Consider the following 22,264-nt stretch of genomic DNA (forward strand, 5'->3'; position numbering starts at 1 on the left):
TGTTGAAGAACTGTGGCTGAAGTCCAGAGGGAAGGTGGCTTCAAGGCTGCTGGCAGGCCTCCAGGGATATTCCACAGTCCTCCCTGATGCATGTGAAATGATGACTGACAACCTGTTGCTAAAGAACAGTTTGAACTTCCCTGACAGTCTTGGGTCTGTGGGGATGGAAACCAGAACCAATTGGCAGGGAGGGAAGGGCAGGGCCACACCTGCCCCTGTCTGTCTGCTAAGAACAATTGCAGCCTGGGAGGAGACAAAGACATTTTTAAAAGGACCCTTCTCCTGCATTATTGAAGCCCTGAGTGTTTGAGCATACAAATGTTTTATGGTATCAAGATAAATATTTTAATGTATATTCCACAATTGATAATTCTTCAGTTTAATAATGTAACAGATATATAGACGAAGAAATGCCTGGAGCTGTAAGAGAAATGGCTGGATATTAGAAATAGCCTTATAATAATTTTAAAAGTGAGTAATGGATTTAAAAACTTGAGAGTATTAATCATCTAGCTGTATAAAATAATGGTCACTGGAGTTTTGAATTAAAAAGACTGTATATTTAACATCTTTGGTTAAAAAGGAGGAATTCTTAGTAAACTCACAAGAGAATTGTATGTTTCTCAATTTACTCAAAAAGTGTCTGGGCAAAGATTCTGAGCATTAGATTTCTATAAGGTCTAGAGTTTTTAATTTTAAAAAACATTTTAGTGAAAGTATATTCAATGATACAGTAGGTGTGCTTGCTACTATGGGGTGACAAAATGTGGAAGTAAGTCAGGATTACAGTCATGTCAGCTTGGGTTCTTCTTACTAACCGCTGTGGCCAAACCTTAAAACCCTTTGCTGATGTAAAGGGATGTAAATTATTTGGCGTTGGCAGTGGTGCCTTTATGCCCTTTCATTTCGTGTTGTTGAAACACTGTCTCTCAGCTGCAGATGCTCATTAGGAACACTGCCTTTTGATGCTGGTGCGGGTGCCAAATGGTGCCTTCCAGACTGTTTCAATCCGCGGCACTTACAGTGCTCTGAGGCCATGTCTACACCTGGCCACTGGGTCTGCTGAATTTCAGCTGGGTTGACACACCTGTGCCCTTCCTGCAATATTAGTGTAGCTTCTGAACAGTCAGGAACGTAAAGAGGACTGGGCTAAAAGATTTGTCTTGTGTATGTGTGTTTTTGAAAAAAAGCTTTTAATGAACCTGTTGCGTATTCTTTACCTTCCAAACGTGTAATATTTTCTTGAATTCAAAGATTGTGGCTAATGACCTGTATTCTGCGACATACTCTCAATGAATCTATTTTGATTTGTAGCTGCAAACATTGGCAACATCTGGGCTGCCCTTTCTATGTCTTCCTGAGATAATGCATAAAAAGCCTTTTGTTGCATGTGATTCTCTTCTTTTGGTTTCTGATTACCTCACCATTTAGGAGTCGTCACAGTAATGCCACATTGTTTGAGATTGTGTTACATGAGGCATTCTCTTAAAATAGTTGATCGAATATGTTTATTGAGTGCCAGCTTTTAATCATCAGCTCTGTGGGTGTCACAAGGATGAGATGACATAGTTGCTTCTGTCAGGGAACCCTGGTTGTCGTGGAACACGGAGATTAAGAAGTATACAATCCTAGGGGCTGGGGATTTAGCTCAGCGGCATAAGCACCTGCCTTGCAAGCAGGCAGTCGTGAGTTCAATCCCCGGTACCGATAAAAAGGAAAAAGACAAAAAAAAAAAAGAAAAAAAAAAAAAAGAAGTATACAATCCTGGGGTGAAGCACTCGCCATATCCCTTACTGACTGTTACATCTTGGACAAGTTATTGACTCCAGTTGGGGAGAAATCAGTGATGCCTACTTTGTAGAGTTTATATGATAGTTTTAGAGACCACAAAATTTCAAGGTGTGCAATGTTCCACTATATGAAGAAGTATGTATATGAATCCAGAAAAAAATAATTGTTTAGACGTAGTGCTCTCCTTCTGGAAGGATTTATGAAAGGATATTATGAGACTATGAAGTCTTCAGTGATTAGAACCAGACCTAAGAAATCGGTTGCTAAATGTGTGTGTACCATTGTGTTGGTGGTCAATACTTTAGAAGGAAGAATGGTTTGTTTACAACATTGAAAGCTATTAGTAAAAGGATGCATCAAGGTTTAATGGATCCTGGGGAGCATGCAATTTTGAGGGATTTCTTTAAGGGAAATTCAAAACTCTCTGGCTTTGGCAAAAAACTTTCAAAAAGCACATAATCAGGAGAACACATCGGAGGCCCCCATAGCCCATCGCTGAGCAGCCTTGAAAGACCCCACTTGGCTTTTGCAGCTCTGCTTCTGGATCCATTTGCTTGAGAATATAGGCTAATTGTCCCAGTTTGCTAAACATGGACTTGGTGATAGTTACTTGTATAGTGCTTGGAGGACTAGAATAATGAATCAAAATCAAGAGTTATTTTTTTTTAAAAATGAGCTCTTTAATGCTCATTTTCCAGAACAGTCCTAAATGAGATCTGAGGTGTTTCGCTATTTGCTGATATTTTTGTAAATTACTAACCAGAATAAAATAGTAGTTGCTATTATTATTCAAATGAGTCAGGCATAAGTGCCATTCTCTAGGACCAGGAAGTTTTGCCAGCCAAAACCAAAAGATATTAGATAAGAGAATGAAGGTTTAACAGCAGATAAACAGGTTATATAATACCAATAATTATATCTTAATGACCACTGTGTGGTTTATGGAGCTATGATATCAGTTAGTTTCCTGTCACCTATTCAGTAAACATTTAGTTACATCTGCTCTGTGCCAGTAACTGGGAATGGACTGGTCACTAAGAATACAACATCTGTTTCCATGAAGCCTCCAGTCTAGCACTGTACAGAAATACAGCCGTTAAACACGCCAAGCACACACAGTCGTAATGACATACTTAGTTTAAAACTAAGGCAGGGAAGAGGGTACTTTGAGAGTTTGTTAGGGTGAAGCCCACTTTCCACTGGTGGTTGGGGAGGGGAGGAAGAAACATTTAAACAAGTGTCGAATAGGAAGGACAGGTGATACTCTTATTTTAAGTGATTTACTCCTAGGCTCAGCAAACATTAAATGACAGCAAACATTCCTGGTTTTCTTACCTCAAGAAACCTTGAATGAACCTTGAATGACCCTTTCCCTGGAGAAGGTAATTTAGCTTCAATCATTGTGCCGGGGTTCGAATTATATAGCCCAAGAAGAAATGCCCCTGTCTCCACAGGCGTGTTATAGTTACAAACAGAGGCAGAACTTAAACACTGCTGGATCACAAGACAGGAAGAAATCAACTATTTGTGAGACTCCCTGGAGCTGGGCTTTGGAGATGAGTTTGCTTTTGCAAGACGGACAGGTGAAGGTGATTCTGTCAGAGCAGGTTCACTGAGCAGAATATTTACCCAGGTTTGAGGAGCAGGGCTCCCTGAGGCGGAGGGAGAGCAGGAGAAACAGCGCTGGAAGGCCAGATTGTGTAGGTCTTGAAGCAGAAATTGAGGCTGAGAAAAGTGAAGGGTTACAGTAGGTGATCTGGGACCGTGACTTACACGAGGTGGCTGCACCTAGCATCGGGAAATGTGCCAACAGATGGGCTCCTGTACCTTCTGCACAGACGTGAGCCTGACCAAAGTAGGGAGAGAGCATCTTGCAGGAGGAATGTAACTCAGATATTTGGAATCTCAAGTGTGTACTGGCCATGCTGGTACTCTGCAGGTTGTTTCTCTCTGAACCTGTTTCCCATCTGGAAAATAGCGTTCATGACACCTTCCTCCATGGGATTTGGTAAATTTAAATAAAATAACATGAGAAGCAGATAAACTGTAGGCACCCAGTGGGTGCTTATAATAAATTCATCTTGTTATAATCTTGGCATTCTGGAAGGCTAAAGCAGGAGGATTGCAAGTTGAAGCCCAGCCTAGACAACTTAGCAAGATCTTGTCTCAATATAAGAATTTAAAAACTAAAAAGAAAAAAATACTGGGGATGTAGTTCAATGTGAAGCCCCTGAGTTTAGTCCCCTAGTTCTGGGGAAAAAAGATTCGTCTTCAATAGAGATTTTTAAAAAAATGTTTGTTAAAAGGTGCCTGGGGAATAAGACATCTAAGATTCTGAATTCTGAGCTAGAGGATGAGAGTGGAAACAGAAGAAATTTAAAAACCCTGTAGTAGCCCCGCAGAAGCTTTTCCATGGTTGGGGAGAAAGTTTTTTTCCCAACAGTTAAGAAATCTCCTACTCTCCCTTCCCCCCAAAAGAAAAAAAATCGTGAAAGTCGGTAATGAATAAGAGTTTTAAAAAGGAGTCAAGCAGCAGTTCTGAGATTAGCCTAGGGATGCAGAAGTCACTTTGGGTGGGTTTAATGTCTGAATAAGGTGCAGAAAATGTTTGAGCTAGGCCTGCAGAGACTTGGGGTACCTGGGTCAAGGAGGACCTGTTTCCCCAGAGGAGATGGACTAGCTAAGAATGAGCTCTGAGAAGCACTAAAGGCTGGGTTTTTGGGCAGCCATGTTAACATTTTAAATATTAGGAGATGGGTGCTGTTAAGACATTAGGAAGTCATGTTTAAAAACATTCAAGGGGGTGGTCAGTCATAGCAGCTGAGCACGTGACTGAGCAGGCTGTTTCTGAGACCAGCTGTGAGTTAGCAGATGGAGTAAGTAGGGGTCACTGTGTACTTAATGGGCATTTTGGTAATATGTAGCGTCCACCATAGTAGCTGGACAGAATAGAGGGTGAACGAAAGGATTCTTTCGCTGTGTGAAAGACGGAGACTAGAGGATGCGAGAAGGGGAGCCAGTTAAGTCCTAGGAGAGAACCTGCTCTATGTCCTAGGAAGACTGGTGGTGAGGAACGGGTACTCTTGGGCTTTACAGTCGAAAGATCTGGATTTGAGATTTGGCTCTGCTTCTAACTAAGTGAATTTATATATACTCTCTTTGAACTGCAACATTCTTATTTGAAAAGGAGAACACAATAAGAGAATATATGTGAAAGGCATTGCAAATTAAAAGATTTTACTTGTACCTTATTAATAGACAGGTAGCTGAACAGTTTTATGGAATTCAGATTTTGTGTACCAGAAGGACTTTTAGGAACAACTGTGATGGATATTATCAAGCAGATAATTTGGGAATTAGGCACTTCTGATGACTGTGGATATGGATAAAATGGACACAGATGAGATGTTAGAGATGGGGAACAGCCAGTGAGGGGAGATGGCAGATCCGAAGTGGAAGATGCAGGAGAGAGAAAGATTAACTTGCAAACTTAGTAGGACAAAATAATCGCGCTGCTGTCATATGATGGGGAAATTAAGAGACAGGTTGTAGAAAAATTTGGACATACTAATATCTTAATTTATAGATCTGTATTTCCTAAACTGTGTCTGATTAAATCATTTTAGTTGAATTCTACATATGTTAGAAAAAAAGAGGAAGAAAAAAGGAAGTAAAAAGAAAGACGGAAGAAAACAAAAAAATGGAGGGATGAAAGGAGGAAGGCATAGAGTGAGACGGAACAGAATAGAAAGGAGTGTGTTTTTAATACAGCGAGGGTAAATGTGTTTTGAAAAGCTTGTTTCAGTCTGTGCGTGCGTGTAACACATTACCCAGTTATGATGGAGAGTGTTACACGACTCAGATCAGAAGAATTTGACAGCTGCTGTCATAGAAGTGAGAATACAGGGCTGAGGAGAGGACGAGGGAGTCTCTAGTACAGAAAGTGTTCGAGAGCGTGGACAGCATGGACGGTACTGAGGAGGGGAGCAGTGACAGCAGAAACACCGTGTAGCTGCTAAGCAGTCTGTTAGCTGCCTGAAGGTATTAAAAAACCCAAATAAACAACAAAAAAGAAGGTGAAATTCTAACTCTGCATTATTAACCTTAGAAATGAAAAGGTAACTGCCCCAGATAACACACAGAGCAAAAGAGGACTTAACACGTCATTGGCAATGTAAAGACTGCTAGAAATAAGGGGGGCTGGAGAGCTCTTGCCAGTGGAAGTCAGAGCAGAAACTTGAAGGAAGGCTTTAGCTCTGCAGAGGATAACGATGTGTGAGACAGACACACAGTGGTGGGTGTTGGGAGGTGGCTGGAGGGAGCCCAGCCCAGAAGACTAAGGCTCAGAGGTAGTTTTGGATTCTTTCAATAAAGAGAGAGCATCAAAAATTAAAGCCAGTACTTTTCAGATACAGTTTCATACCCAGAAGTGTTTATGTCTTCATAATTGTGTTGCATACAGAATGGTGTGTTGCCTATTATTAGAAGGTAGCATTGAACAAATAAAGGGAACCAGAGCTTAGTGGCATGAACAGTGAGGTTAGAAAACTGCAATAATGTGAAACGAACAAAAGCTTGAAACAAATACTTTATGTAGGTACAATTTTATTAAAAAGCACGTCTTTCACTGTAGCCCATCCCCAAGCCTGGAAGACAGCAGCTTACATTTTATGTTGTCTGAGTTTTCTATGAGAACAGACTGCTTTATACTCAAGTTGTAAAACAGGGATAGCAGTGCTTGTGTGGGAAAGAGTGTCAGGAAGGTGAGCCTCAGGAGGAAGCTGGATTCCTTTCCCAGGAGCGCGGTTACTGGTCAGCTCAGGAGTGAAATTCGGGTTCTGAGGAGTCAAAGGCTGAGGAAGGGCTGATGTCCACGGCAGGCAGCTGCCAGGACGGATGGAAAGGATGCTCCGCGGGGTGAAGGCTTCAGCTGAGGCTTCACGCATGGCAGGCGGAGCCAGGGAGGGGACAAGTGATGAAAACCATTGCTAAGGATGACACTACAGATTCATGTGTTGGGAAATTAATCAGATTAAGGGCTCCCCACCCAGTGACTATGTTTACAATGTGGGAAGATAATTTCCAATACATTTTTGTTTTCTTGAATCAGTGGCCATGATACTTGTGCTTTTAAAGAGTCTTTGTAATTGTATATAGCAGTCTTCTAATGCTTGTGCTTGTCACAGATTGAATGTATTATTTTTATCAGATCAAGAGTGGAAGGGGTTGACACTGACTACTTTTTAAAATACTCTCTCATTCGTACTTTGTTTGCAAGCACCGACTTTGTTTACACGAGATGCTGCCAATCACTAGTTAAATCAGAATTACTCTAGGAGAATTTGATTCATGGTACACTCTAGCAGGCTTAAAGATATGTTATCATGGGCATGAGAAGATGTAAGTCTGTGCAGGCTCTTTGATTCGAGTTGATAATTATCTCTCTTAAGTATTTCCTTTTAGTGTTGAGGAGGCAGTGTGTAATGTCAACATTATCCCGTAGTCTTTTGGTATAAACCCTGCATTTTGGACCATGATTCCCCTGCTATTCATGACCTTGAGCCAGTTACTTAATTTCTCCAATGCTCAGCTTATGATGTGAAACAAAAACAATAAAACCCACCTAATAGTGTTATTAGAAGGACAAAGTGAGGTAATTTATACAACTGTCTGGAACATAGTGAGCTCAGTAATTTTTCTCACTTTTTGCTAAACCTCACAGCAGAGACACACACAATTAGTGTTGGCCCACTGTGGTCTAGAAACCTGTGTCCTTCAGTGCGGAGAAATGTTCCCATATTATTCACTTAATATTTTCTCTGTTGTTTCATCTTGGGCTTTATGAAATTCCTAACCAGAAATTGGAATGATAATTTGATTTTTCTTTATACTTACTTTCTGAGACTTTTGTAGGCTTTTTCCAATTTTACTGTTGAATTTTCTATTTTGATAAAATTTTTAAGAGCTCTTCATGATTGTCTGAATGCCTCTTTCGTAGCTTTCTCTTTTTTTTTTTCTTGTTTTCTTGTTGGATTACCTTTCATATTGCTGAGAATTTTAAACTTCCCTTACTTCTTGTATTGTGTATTCTTGTATTTTTTTCTCCTCTCTTGCATTCCTCTTATGTTTTAGTATCTCTTTTCATCTTTTGGATTGTTTGATTTCATGCCTCAAACGCTAACGCTCCTTGGCTGCCATCAGTATTTCTGAGGGACATGCTGAGAGGCTGTGGGCAGCTCTGTGGGTGGACTTCACTCGGCAGCGTGACTGTGTGAGACTTGGGCTGTTGTGTGGGGAGCGTCCACATCCATTCACTAGTCTGTATGTTTTCTTTTGGGTGGTCAGTTTAAGAGAGATCAACATTGTGCAGCCTGGAGAATGCCAGCCTGACTATTTTTCTCTGAGTGAAAGAAAACTTTTTCAGAAGTAGGATTTCCTTCATTCCCCTTATTTTCAGTAAGCTGCGTCTGACGTCAGCAGTGACTGTTGTTCTTTATGGTTCAACCTCTCCAGTTTAAAAAAAAAATCCAATCTTCTGTTTGGATGAAGGAGGATGAGAGAAGAGATACCTGTAAGCTATCCTTTGGTAGCTTATAGTTTGTGTGATCACACATCTTTGTGTGTGCGTGTGTGTGCGCGCGCGCATCCGTGTGTGTGTGTGTGTGTGTGTGTGTGTGTGTGTGTGTGTGTGTGTGTGACTGTGAAGTTGAAGCAAGTGTTAACTCTCATTTTGGAGCAGACCAGGATCTATGGACTGCCTATCTCTTTGAGGGCTTGTAATTGCTACAAGACACATTAGACTTTCGAAATCTTTTATCTCATATATTTTAGTGTAAAATTGTTGAGAGAAGAGTTCTGAACGGAAAAAGTAAATGCTCTAGGGGTTCATCAAAGGCGAAAACCTAAAAAGAAGCCTGTCAAGGCAACTTGAAGAGCTCGACGGTTCAAAGAGTTTAAGGACAATCAATGATTTTTAAAGACGCTTTTCCAAATTTAGAGTTCTCAAAAGATTCCAGAGTTTCTTGAACTTAAAGAGTGGTGGGTAGAGCAGTTTCATGAATATTTTTGCAAATGGCCATGTCCTACACTTGTGGGGCCGTAGGATGTTTACTAGAAACATTCAGTTAGTTCAGCATTTATAAATTAACACCTACATTCCATATAGTTGACTAAAGAGTTGGAGGTGAAAGGTGAATGCATTCAGCAGCTTTGTAAACAATTCTAGACCACATTCTAAACTGGTTTTGGTTGCATTTGTAATATTTACTCCTCCGGAATGGCACCCAAGGTCACCTTGAAAAGGTAACTAAGAGTTATTTATACCTTTCTCAGATTTCCTTCTATGTATGTTGCTCAATTTACTCACGAAGTTTAAAATTTAAATTTTTCATCAAAAAATCAGCTGTCACAATGAAGCCAGAAAGGAGACATTGTGTGACACTCTTCGCAGATAAGAGATTGAAAGTAAGTTGGTTAACTACCCTAGATTACAGTTTGAGGTCATTCTGAGCTAAATTGGCTTTGGAATCAGAATTTAAATTACCAGTCAAACTCAATTAAGATAACTGGACACGAAGGCAATTCATTTGCTTCCTCACACAAAGAATATTTTTATTGTTTGTACTTCACAGCCAAGTTAGAGTCTAAGCACTGTTTTTTACAAGAGGACATTTCACATAGTGATTGACTGAGGTGATTGGGCGTAGGTCTGTATCTAAATAAGGAACCTGTGAAATCACTTATTTGATTTTTCTAGGGATGTTTAGAGTAGGTACTTTTGAAGTCACTAGGAGGTAAATCAATACATTACATTGAGCAATATTTTTGCTGTCTTGTGCAATAATAGTATATCTATTACAAACAAACCTGGGACAGTTAAATGGTTTTAATAATAAAATAAATATAGTTGGAGATATTTTAAGAAAATATAAATTATGCATATGTAATTATTTTTATAACTTATGTATGCATTTATAAGTACTATACTTTTTGTTTGTGATCAGTGGGTTTATGATTACCTAATTTAAAAATTTTCCCCGAGATTCAAAATGATGACTTCATTGCTAATTTAGTTTTCACTTTCATCTTTTTTATGTTTTATAAGCTAACAAGTAAATTAGATCTTTTCATTTCTAACTTTCTTAAATTAGAAAGTTTTCTTAAATTAGAAAGTTAGAAATGAAAAGCATGAAGGAAGAAAACGATTTAAATCTGCAATGAGTTTAGTAGTGTAGATTGTGCATCTGATACTGTCTTGAGAATACTAGTGTTTTACTGACTTAAGCTACTTGAACACTAGAACATCCTAGGAAAAAAGTCTTGAAAGATTCCCTGATTTCCTTGAGATGATGCTAATGTCTATTCTAGGACAGTCTAGAACATTCTAATAGTGTACAGATGTTACTGGCTGGTAAAAGTCACATGTCCTGGAATTTGGGACTACTGGAAGAAGATTAAAAAATAAAAATAATTGGTGTTGATCAACATAGATGTAAAAATATTTTGCCTGAAATTCATTTTGAACTAATCTCATTTATATTTTGTATGCTAAAGCCACATCTGTATAGACTTTAAGAACATATAAATTAGATTTTATGATAAGTGTACATTTCTTTCAAAGCTTTGATAGATATCAAGAATAAAATTAAATGCAATGAGAAACGATCTTTAAATGTGCATATGTATGTAATCTGTTGTATGAAGGTTCTGATTTCTTGGTAGCATTGAACAACTTTTATTGTTTTATTGAACAAATTTTACTTAGTTTTCTATTAAAACAGACATTACAATTAAGTCATTATTTTTATAAAAGTACTTATAAGTTAGGTGGATTACTATTGAAATGTAACTTCTTGGAATTTATAATCAGTCATAAAATTCACAACTTTTCCAAAGGCTTATGCCAGACAGATCATTTAATATTTAAAAACAAAGTGCATTTTCTTAAGTAGATTGTATTACTATTGTTCCCTCCAACTAAGTTTCCTAGACTTGAGAAAAAGTTGATACATTGGAACCAACAGTTGACCATAGATTTAAAAATGATACAAAAGGTTTAAAAATCTAAATTATCATTGTTTACAAAATATTGGCAAATTAGAGCTAAAGTGCTTGGTGTTATTGTATAATCTACTGTTTAAAAATAAACAGTGGAAATAATTGTAGAAACCCCTGGGTTTAGAAAAGCTTGTTGGTGGTTCTTCACATCCTACTAAAAAAGCAGGCTGTCTTTGCATATTAATCACTCTGTGAAAGGAAGCTTGCCTTATTTGCATTGTGCATGCACTAAGAAGTCCAATAGTATGCCTGAGAAAAAAAATGGGGGATTGTAATTGTTGTTCTCAAAAGGGTTTTTATTCCATTCAAGTGGAAAAGCTGAATGCTGGAGAATTAGTGCAGTGTTTTGTGGAAGAAGAGTCCCTTTTGGCTCCTCTCTGCAGTATGTGGCATGGTCCCTCTGGGTAAGGAATCTGAACGTTGGGGTGAAAAGGGAAGTGACTTGTCTTTCTATCATGCAGTCTATGTTTTTGTAGACCTCTGTGATTTTGCAAGCATTTTCTCCTCGTTATCTATCCCAGAAGAGAAGGAAATTCTGGCAATATATGCAGTATTAGAAATCTCCAGAGAAGAAACGAAGATGGTCCAAGATTTCTGAATCTAACTAGCTTATGCTGGGGGCATTGCAAACATGAGGAATGCACAATGCAAAAGTAAAAATACTGTGCACATTTTTAAGAAATGATGAGACTTAGCTATGACTTGTCCCAAATTGATTTTGAAAGATATATTTGAAATTATCTTAATAATAATGATATCTTATTCATTACATCGTGTTTTAAGACATTGGTTTTTATGTAAACATCAAAAACAGACAGAAGAAATGTTCTTAATGTTATTGAGTCTTTTAATAAGATCTTAAATGATGAGCTACTTTTAATATGTTTATTCCCCCTGGTAAAACACACCTCATAAAACTTTGTATGACTTCTCGCTACTCTAGTTGGCAGAAGCTAAAGCAGTGCAGTTTCCAGAAGCTTGGCACATGTATTGGTTATTTTGCAGGTCCATTACTCAAAAGTGTTTCAATATACTTTACCTGATTTTAACATCATTGAAAACATCCTTTACAGAATATGACATTTCCAATTAGACTCAAATTTTTATAAGCAAATGTGCTATTATCTGTGTGCAAATATTTTAACCAAATGATTGGGTGTCATCATAGAGACAGGGCTGACCATTGTTCTTAATGATTTTGTTAAATACGAGAAAGTAGTTAAGGGAGTTAAAAAGGTCGCGTTTCTGGTTTTGCCAAGAGCCACTGGGCTTAGGTGTTTTTGATTATTAGTGGATCTGCTTGTCATTGCTTACTTTAAAGCTGCACAGATTTGGTTATTTGGAAGTTGAACATAGGTCCCTGGATATTGCCATTTCTATTTTATTTGAATTGCTTCTTGCTATAGTCATCTTTGTGGAAATTGGGTTTAACTCCAGTTTTGGTATTCTGTAGACCGTTAGTGTGTGTTTGAATTGCTGTTCTGAATAGGAGCTGGCAAGAAGTAGTTTGCAAAAGCAGCCTAGTAGACTAGCAGAACACCAGCAATACCAGCAACAGTATCATCAGCGTAATTTCTGCCAATCAAAAAATTATAATAGGTTTTGTAATAAACTCTTTCAAAATAACATAACTGAGATTCTTTGTGTTATAGACATGGCAGAACATTACAACAAATTTACTCATAAGCTTATGAACTTCTAATCTTGATTCATGAATCAGAGCGACAACCACTCTATAAAATAAAATTAGAGCTCTCATTGGGCAAGAGCAGAACAGTGGGCTTTGTAAGGTGGGAACAAGGATACAGAATGATGAGGGAGAACGATGATTGGATAGCATCAGGTTTATTCAAATTGCTGTTTCGGTAAGGGTTAAAGTAGAGGGCACGTTCTCACTGACCTGACTCATGCAGACTGACATCTTCTGTTTTCAAGAACAGCTCGTCTGTTTTGGAACAATCTGCTTTTTTAAAGTTTCAGGTTGCTCATAGGCCATTTTATATGAGTGACTCCATTTTGGTTTGATTTTATCTGTTAGGGCTTTGTGCATAAGATCAGTCCAAAATGATGGTCTCCTATAATTTTTGTGCAAAAGGTATATAACTTAGAGTTTACAGTTAATAGTTTTGAACTTTATTCTACAAATGTGGAATACAGCTGGGCATGGAGGTCAGTAGAGAGCATATGTGCTCAGGGTTCAATCCTGGTAATCTTTTTTCCCCAAATGTGTATGCGTAATACATCACACATTTTTAGGATTGTATAGATTTCAGAAATACAAAAAGCTTTTTACCAAAAGAAACAGCTGATATTTGAAAAGTGATCATTTCCAAACTCAAACAACAAATTTGACAAAATGTAACACCTATTTGTACAAAAGTACTTAACAGACCAGGAGTGGAAAGGATTTCCTTGACCAGATAAAGGACATGTGTGAAAAATCCAGAGCTACCATTAAATAGCCAATAATCACAGAGGCCCAGAGATGCTTCGTCTGCTTAGCCATCAGGGAACTGGAAGTCAAAGCCACAGTCAGATACCACGTCACAGTTCTTCAAGAGGGCAGTAATGAAACGACAGATGCTGAAAAGTGTTAACAGTGATTTGGGGAATTTGGAACCCTTGTATACTGCTCGTGGGGAGAAATGGTGCAGCCCTTATAGAAAAGCCAGATAGTTCTTAAACGAATTTGCCATATGAACCAGTAGTTCTATTCTTCCCAGAGATAAAAACACAAAACTGTGAGCTCTAATGTTCTTGCAGCATTGTTAATAATAAAACTGGAAAGACTCTGAATGTCCATCAGCTGTTGAAAGGACCAAAAATGTGGGGTAGCCATACAATGGAATATTATTTGAAAATATAGAGGAATGAAATCATGATATGCATCATAACAAATGTGGGCCTTTATTCTGCTTGTTGGTCTTACAAGATCCTTCATTACTTTAGCCATTTGTTTCCTTGTAGCCTTGAAGTTTTATTTCAACTCTTGTATTTATTAGCATCATCCATTATTCTTACTAACTTTTAGGTTGTGTGCATTATGCTATTAAGAAGATAGTAAAAATAATTTATTTGGGTACTCCTGGAAAGCCTGTTGAAGCTGAGCATAACAGGATTACCTTTGAACACAATGAAGAAACACAACACCTGAAAACACTTGTCTTCTATAAAAGGGAAGACATTTATATCTTTTGACTGGGGTAAAAGTCCCTTCTCTTTTTGTCAACCTATTACTCAGGGTTGCAGAATATAGCACGGAGTCACCCACTCTATATATAGTCAAATGACTGTGTATAGTCATTTGATTAGAGTTCAAATTTTAAGTGTCCCTCCAAGGCCCATATATATGTTAGAGGCTTAGATTCCAGCATGGCAATCATGGGAGATGGTAGAACCTTTAAGAGGTGGGTCCTGGTGGGAGGTCGTGAGTCACTGGGGTGGGCTCTCAAAGGGGATTGGGGGACACTAGCCCCTTTTCTTTGCCTTTCACTTCCTAGCCCATGAGGTGATTGGATTTATTTTGCCACATGTTCCTGTCCTAATGTGTTGTCCCCTGTCACCCTAAAAGAACGTGTCTTCCTGTGTACTGAACCTGGCAAAATTGAGAGCCTAAATAAGGTTTTTCTATTTATAAGTTGGTTATCTGAGATATTACAGTGATATTGAGCTAACACCCCTCTCAAATACCTCGTAACTTTTACCTGGAACTATGTACTATCTTATTTTGTGTTACTGTGAATATCTTCCCCTTGCTGCCACCATTTTTACAGTTAAGTTTATCACTCATTTCTTATATAGAGAGGAAGAGAAATTGATATGCTTCCCAAGATTTTATAATCTTTCATTCGTAAATTATAGATCAAAAATGTTTGTTTTTGGTTCTGTTCATTATAAATTGGTACAGAAGATATATGGTTGCATTTTATTACGCTAAATGGATTTGAAATATTTTTCTTCTGAGATTGTAAGTAAAAGATTACTTAGATATTTATGTGGTGGTTAATATGAATGTGGTTAAGTAATTCTTCGGTGACATTTATTGTGTTTAGCAAACATTGTGCTTCTTTTTTAGAACAGTGATAGAAAGTCTATAATGGTAGAGGTTTTCACTAAACGAGGAAGAATTCTTCATTAGTGGTGTTCAGCTAAATCAAAGTGCTCCAGATCACATATGGATTTTACACCAGAATGCTTTTTGAAGACATATGTTTTCCTGCTGCCATCCCCAGAATTATTTGAAGAAGCAATGGAGCTAATCCTTCAAATTCCTAAATTTCCCAGGGATTGATGACCTCTGAATTTGAAAGATCTTAGAAACAAAATTCATTTAACCTGTTGCTTTACAGCAAAATTTGCAAACATTTCTGATAAGAATTTGTTTTAGAAAGTAAGGTATCTCAGACATATAGTTGGAGATAAAGATCAAAGATTATTTGTACTGTAATGAAATTAGTTGGCTCCCATTAGGTAGCTTCCCTATTTTAGAACAAGTTTAGTATTTATTGAAGAAAACACTCCTTGGCCCCTCCAATAAAAAGTAGTAAATAGAAGAAAGAAAAAAATCTGAGTTTTATGTGCCTTTTCATCTTTTCAGACGTGCTTATTTTATGACACACAGTCCACTCCAAGTCTATAATATGATTTTTGTTACCTCAAGAGTTTTGTAACTTATTTTGATTGGAAATTGTGATGCATTCTCTATAAGATGCTATGTACACGTGGTGATGCAGCATAATCTGGGGATGTGTCTTAGTTACTTTTTACTAGTTGCTGGGACAAAATATCTGACACCCAAAATGAAGGAAGGAAAGATTTATTTCTTACAATTCTTGTAGGTTTTAGTCCATACTCAGTTGGCTCCAAGGCAGGCTGGCATGGCGGGATTGTAGTTCATGGCAGCCCCAAACTGCAAGAGAGAGAGAGACACCTTCTTCCTGCCTATACATCATATCCTGGCTCCACCTCTGGGCGGGTGAAACACCAATCAGAGCGCTAGACAATGAACCAATCACAAACGCTAGATTTCGTTGAATTGCATGAGGCTTGGGGGCCACCCACATAAGCCATAACAGGATGCAAATCTTATTTTCTGAAGTTCCTGGAAGAATGTCTTGTAAATAAATTCCCAGGAATTTCTCAGTTGACTCAGTGTCATTCTAAGCCCCATATAGATAGCTTCATTCCTTCCTGTATTTTATCTGTTTTAATGTTTTTGACTGAGAGATAATGTTTAAAAGAAGAATACATGTTATTAGGTTAAGTTGCAAAAAGGATTCTAGTTGGGCATGTCTGAGGACAGATTTGGAGGCAGTAGAAAATAGAGCACTTGGTCTTGAAAAAACTGCAGGTACCCTTGTTCATCAGTGGGGAAGCTGAGAGGACTTTAGAAACACTGGAGCCTGGGAATAACTTAGTGAGAGAGTACTTTGTTTGGAAAGTTGGATGTGTTTCCTTGGTCATGAAGGTGGGAAACGTTGAGATCTAGAAGCCTAGATGAGGCAGGGGTGGGGTTGCAGAGGTTGTGTGAGGTGGTGAGGTTGAATCTGAATTCTGATCATGATACTTAAAGGTGGGCACTGTGTAAGGTTTACTACAAACGGAAGATGGATGAAGTTGGTGAGTGATTTGGGTATGCAAGAAGGGGAGGAAGGGAGATGTTTTGTATTTCGGGCTAGGGTCAGAGAAAGAACAAATGCAACAGAAACGGGGAAAGGGAAGAGGGAGAATTCTTTTTCCGGTTATAGTTTGTGTTAGGTGACCTTGAGATCACGTTGAGGACCTTGAAGCTTGATAGTTTCCTAGAAACAGGTATTTAGAATTTTTATGAGAGATAAGATGAAGAGACAGATCTGCAGTCATTAAACACTACATGGTTCTCAGAGGATGTCTGATATTTAGAGAGAGCAGCAGAAGAGAACAAGGACAAAGCCTAACCAAACATTCACATTCTGAAAATACTTTAGTGTGTGACAGTTACTAAAAATGGCTACTGAGCTGGACACGGTGGTGCACCCTATGATCCCAGCACTTGGGAGACAGAAGCAGGAGACTGCCGTGAGTTTGAGCCTTGGGCTACACAGTGAGTTCAAGGCCTGCCTCAACTACACACCAAGACCCTGCCTCAAAAAAGAAAAAAAAAGCTACTGCATCACTTCAGCAAATTACCATTTTGTGCAATTTCAAGGAATTGAAACTATAAAGCTGTCATTTTATATCCTATTCTTGCCTTGAATTCATAGTATTTTTTAAAATTTATTTACTCTGTCTCTGTTTTAATGGAGGAACATTAAACATTTGCAGTTCACACTAATTTCTTGTTGAGTTTTTGTATTTTAATCCTTGTAGTAAGTGACATGATAGATGAGGGATTATGTAACACTAACTGATTTTAAATCATCAAACATTAATGCAGTTGTATTCCAGGATACAGGGAGACCTTGTAAATAAGATTCTTAGAGAGCTACAGAAAATGACCTTGAGAAATCATGAAATGACAAAAATTCTAATTTTTTTCCCAAGTGGACAAAGAAAATAAATTCACCCCTGGGGAAGATTGAGATACTTAATACCCATCCTTGAAAAGTTTTAAGAATGGAATTCTAAGCAATTCATATACAAACTCAGAGGAGAGAGCTAGTGTCTAATGCAGGTTCATTAAGGACAGGTTATATCAGATTATAATTCTCTGCTAGAATTTCTAGATGAAAAATAAAGTTTATAGTGCTTTTATCATGATAGTTAAATGAAAAAATTAAAGCTTAGTGCATTCTTAGAGGGAATTTTTTTTCACATTTTAAGGATTTGTACTATGTATTTTTATTGAATATATTTAAGTGTACAATCTAATAATTTGATATACATAATGAAGTAATATAATATTCAAACAGTTTAATATCCCCATCATCTCTCATAACTGCCTTTCTTTTTTTGTGGGAAGGGTATCTAAAATTGATTTGCTTAGCAAATGCTCTTTTTCTTAATTACTTTTTTCTCATTGCTGAGACAAAAATACCTGAAACCCAAAATTAAGGAAGGGAAGGTTTATTTGGCTCCCAGTTTGGGGAGGTTCCAGTCCGTAATCAGCTGGCTCCAAGACAGAGTGACACATGGCAGAGGGCAACAGCTCATGGTGATGGAAAACAGTGAAAGCAACAAGAGCAAAAAGGGAGGAGTGTGAGAGAGAAGACTCTTTCTGTCCTTCATGCTGCATGTAGGCTACCCATCCTAGCGCTCACACCCGTAATCCCAGCATTGGACCGTGAATCATCACAAACTCTAGAAGCCCACCTCCGTGACTACATGAGGCTTTGGGGGAACATCTAGACACAAGCCATAACATTCTTAGATATAGTCATCACGGAGCACATTAGATTTGTACACTTATTTTCCTTACACAATTTAAACTTTGTACCTTGTGAGCTTTTTCACTATATCTTCCCATTATTCCACTAAACTTCCTCAATATACACCATTCTACTGTCTGGTTCCATGTATTATTCTTTAAAAAGATTCTACTTATGAAACCATGCATTAATTTTATTTTGTTTGACCAATTTCATTTCTCAAAGTGCCTCCCAAGTTTACTTCTGTTGCCAAAAATATCCATATCTTCTTTTTTAAGGCTCAGTAACATTCTATTGTGTTAGTATACATATTAAAATTTCTTTATCCGTTTATCTGTTGATAGACACTTAGGTGATTTCCACATCTTGGCTATCATGAATGCCAGTATGGTGAACATAGTGGGTGGTGATTTCAGTTCCTTTTGGTATATACCCACAAGAAGGATTGTTGGGTCCTATGCCAATTCAGATTTAATTTCTTTAGGTTTCTGTATTCTGCTTTTCACAGAGGTTTCACTAATGTGCTTTCTCACCAACATCATACAATGTCCATTTCCCCCAACATAATGATTATTAACTCTTCTCTTTTTGACAAAACCGTACCACAAGGTGTAATGTGATAGTATTTCCTTGATGATTGGTGAGGTTGATTGAACACTTTTTTGTATACCACTTGACGATTTTTATGTCTGTTTGAAGAAAAGTTTATTCTAGTCCTCTGCTCATCTGTAAGCTTTTCTTTTGCTATTAAATGCATTGTGTATTTTGGATATTAACTGCTTGTCAGATTTCTGGTCCGCAAATATTTTCTCCCAATCCACAGGTTTCATTTTGTTTTGCTGATTGTTTTCTGTGCTGTGAAGGAGCTTTTTAATCTGGTATTATACCATTCATTGAGATTGCTTTTTGTTATGGTTTAGTTCTACAGTGTACCACAAAGCATGGGAAGTTCTGTTTGGAAGGTGATTGTATTATGGGTCATTAGAGCTGACTTGCTTTTGGGAGGTAGATATGGTTGGAAGAGATGGGTTATTGGGGGCATAACCTGGGGTGTGTGTCCCCTTCTCCTCCTGCTTCATGCTCTGCTCTGGCTGCCATGAAGTGAGCAGCTTTCAGCTCCATTCCCTTCCACTGTGCTGCTTCGGCCTGGGACCAGCTGATCATGCAACGACTGAAACTGCTAATATGCAAGCAAAAATAACTTCTTCTTCTTCTTCTTTAAATTGTAGTTGTTGGATATAGTGTTCCAACAATGAGGATAATGACTAAGACACTTTCATGGACTGTGCTTTTGGTGGCTTACCAAACAAAACAAAGCAAAACAAAACAAAACACAAAAAGAAAAATACCTGAAATCTGGAGCTTCTCTCCTGTTTTATTCTGGGAGTTTAGGATTGGAGGTTTTACTTTTACATCTTTAACCCACTCTAAGTTGATTTTTATGAATAGTGTAAGATACAGATTCAATCGATTCTTCTGCATGTGGCTGTCTAGATTTCCAAGGTCATTTACTGAAGAGATTATTCTTTCCCCTGTTACGTCTTCTTTATGCCTTTGTTGAAAATTAATTGACTATCTTTGGGTTTGTTTCTGAGTCTCTTAATATCGAGTGTCCTTTAACAAATTATTGTAGTAATAATTATTTTTAGTAGTCTTGTATTTTAACTTTTATTTTAGAAATAAAAGTAACTTATACACCATCATTACTGTGAGAGTACTCTGAATTTGACTGTATATTTACTGTTACCATTGAATTTTTAAATTTTAAATGTTAATTCATATCATTTCATTTCCTTAACAGCTTCTGAAAGGCAGGGTCTGGTGATGATGAAGCCCTTTGTCTTTTGTCTGGGAATGTCTTTATCCCTGTGTTATTGTAGAGCACAGCTTTGCTGGGTACTGTGTGCTTGGCTGATCTTTTCTCTTTCAGGACTTTAAAATTATCACCCAGTCCCTGGTTGGTTTAGATGTTTGTGTTGAAAAGTCTGTGGATCCTTTTGTGGGGTTCGTTGATACACAATGAGTCTCTTATCTTTTGCTGCTTTTAAAATTCTCTGTTTTTGACTTTTGACAGTTTGGTTATAGTGCACCTTGCAAAATTCTTCAGGTTGATCTATCTTGGGATATTTTTAGTAATATGATTCCTAATGTTTGTGTCTTCCCAAGATTGAGAAATTTTTAGCCAGTATTTCTTTAATTTAGGCTTTTGTTTCTCTCTGTTTCTCTTTTATTTTCTGAAACTCCCATAATTTGCATATTCATATTCATATTCATGATAATGTCTCATTGATCCTTCATGTTTTCTTTAGTGTTTTCCAGTCTCTTGTTTTGTTTGTTCAACTAATTGGCTAATTTCAAACGATCCACCTTCATGTTTGATAATTCTTCTGCGTTATCAAGATTACTGTTGAAGTTTTCTATTACATTTTTCAGATCTATCATTATTTCCTTTAGCTTAGGTTATCTGCTTGGTTCTTTTTTATAGCTGCTATAATTTTTAATTGAGCTACTTTCATTCATACCTTCTTTTTCCAATTCTATTAGTTGTGTATTTTTCCCTTCTTATATCTCATTGAGCTTCTGTAAGGTGATTATTTTGAATGCTTTTTCAGGCATTTTGTAGGTCTTTACTGTTTTGGTTGCTGCAAACTTTTTAGGCTCTTTTGGTGGTACCATGTTTGCCTAATTTTGAGTTACCTATGCAGCCTTATTTAGATGTTTGTGCATCTGAAGTACCTCTTATAGTTTTTAGATGCTCTTTGATGGCTTCTCCATTAGGTTGAGGCCAATGGAATTGCTTCTGAACCACAGTTGAGTGGGGTTGGAGCCGAGTCATGCAGCTTCTGGCATATCCTTAGAGAGCTGCTCAGCTCCAGGCCTCCTTCCACGGGCTCCACTGGACATGGATTCAGTTGGGCCCCAGGTGAATTATATGGTCTCAAGTACCCTTAGATTGGTACTGGGATGGAGGTTGGCTTAAGGGTCTTCACACAGTGAGCTTTTTCCATTTGCAGATGAATGTGCATGCTGAGTATGAAGGCTGGGTTCCTGAGTGGGCTTCTGGGTAGGCATAATTTTGTTCTGGTCAGTGATGGAGAAAGGCTAGGAGAGAGAGGGATGTTCCAGGTTCTGTGGCTGTAACTGAGGTAAGGCAGGCCTACCGAGGTGACTCTGCTCCTGTGTTTTGTACCATTGGAAGGATGAAACTCTGAACACTGCTAGCAAGAACTCCCAAGGACTTTATATTCTACAGTCAGCACCAAGGAAGGCATCAGGGGTGTAACTCCTCGAGCTCCCAGGAGGATGGTTCTGATAATAGGACCAAGAACAAGCCAGGCTGTGTCTGAGTCCACAGGGAATGTGAGCCAGTGGTGACTGCTCTATGGTCTGTGAGCCCATTGCCTGGGCACAGTTTTGCCTTCTCAGAAGGCCTTCCTATGTCTTGGACTATACTGAGGTTTTGCAATCTCTTACCTGCATCTTAAAGCTCTCAAAAAGGTACATTTGCCTGTGGTTGGCTGTGAAGTTCCTGTGTTGTAGGGAAGATTCTGGTGGGACCATGCTATTTGGCCAGCTTACCCTCTTATGTTTCCTTGTTCCACTTTTGAGTCGGTATTTTAGTTAGAAAGTCACATAGGTGACACAGATTGGAATCAAGGTTAATCCAGTGTCTTGGATTAAGTGTCAAGGTTAAGCAGTGTCTTGGTTTCTTTTCTCATGTTGCTGATACAAAATACCTGACACCCAAAATGAGGAAAGGAAAGGTTTATTTAGCTTACAGTTTTTGGAGGTTTCAGCCCATACTCAGCTGGTTCCAAGGCAGGGTGACTAAAGGGCAGCTATTTATGGCAGCCACAAGCCACAGAGGGCCAGGGGCAAAAGGGAAGGAACACTCCTTCCCTCCCTTAGATTGCATGCCAGCTGCCCACCCGGGCAGGTGTAGGAATCACACTTGTCGGCCCTCGTAGTACACAGTGAACCAGACAAACACTAGAGGCAGCTGCCTCCATGACTCCATGAGGCTTTGGGGGGACAACCAGACACAAACCATGACAGGCAGCAATATCTCA

The 22,264-nt window shown here is 38.3% G+C and overlaps 1 protein-coding gene and 1 long non-coding RNA gene across 15 annotated transcripts in view; both read left to right on the plus strand.

Moving 5' to 3' along the window:
- Ncam1 (neural cell adhesion molecule 1) overlaps positions 1–22,264 on the plus strand; it is a 287,828-nt gene that overhangs the window by 4,373 nt on the left and 261,191 nt on the right. The window lies entirely within an intron of this gene.
- LOC134477607 (uncharacterized) overlaps positions 1–22,264 on the plus strand; it is a 52,073-nt gene that overhangs the window by 2,351 nt on the left and 27,458 nt on the right. Inside the window, exon 2 of the long non-coding RNA XR_010049639.1 lies at positions 1–22,264. This exon is cut by the window's right edge and continues 27,458 nt beyond it. This is a non-coding gene — a long non-coding RNA (uncharacterized LOC134477607).

Source organism: Cavia porcellus, unplaced genomic scaffold, assembly GCF_034190915.1.
Source record: "Cavia porcellus strain 051 isolate PalLab524CR breed Dunkin Hartley unplaced genomic scaffold, mCavPor4.1 scaffold_9, whole genome shotgun sequence".
NCBI classification, from domain to species: Eukaryota; Metazoa; Chordata; class Mammalia; order Rodentia; family Caviidae; genus Cavia; species Cavia porcellus.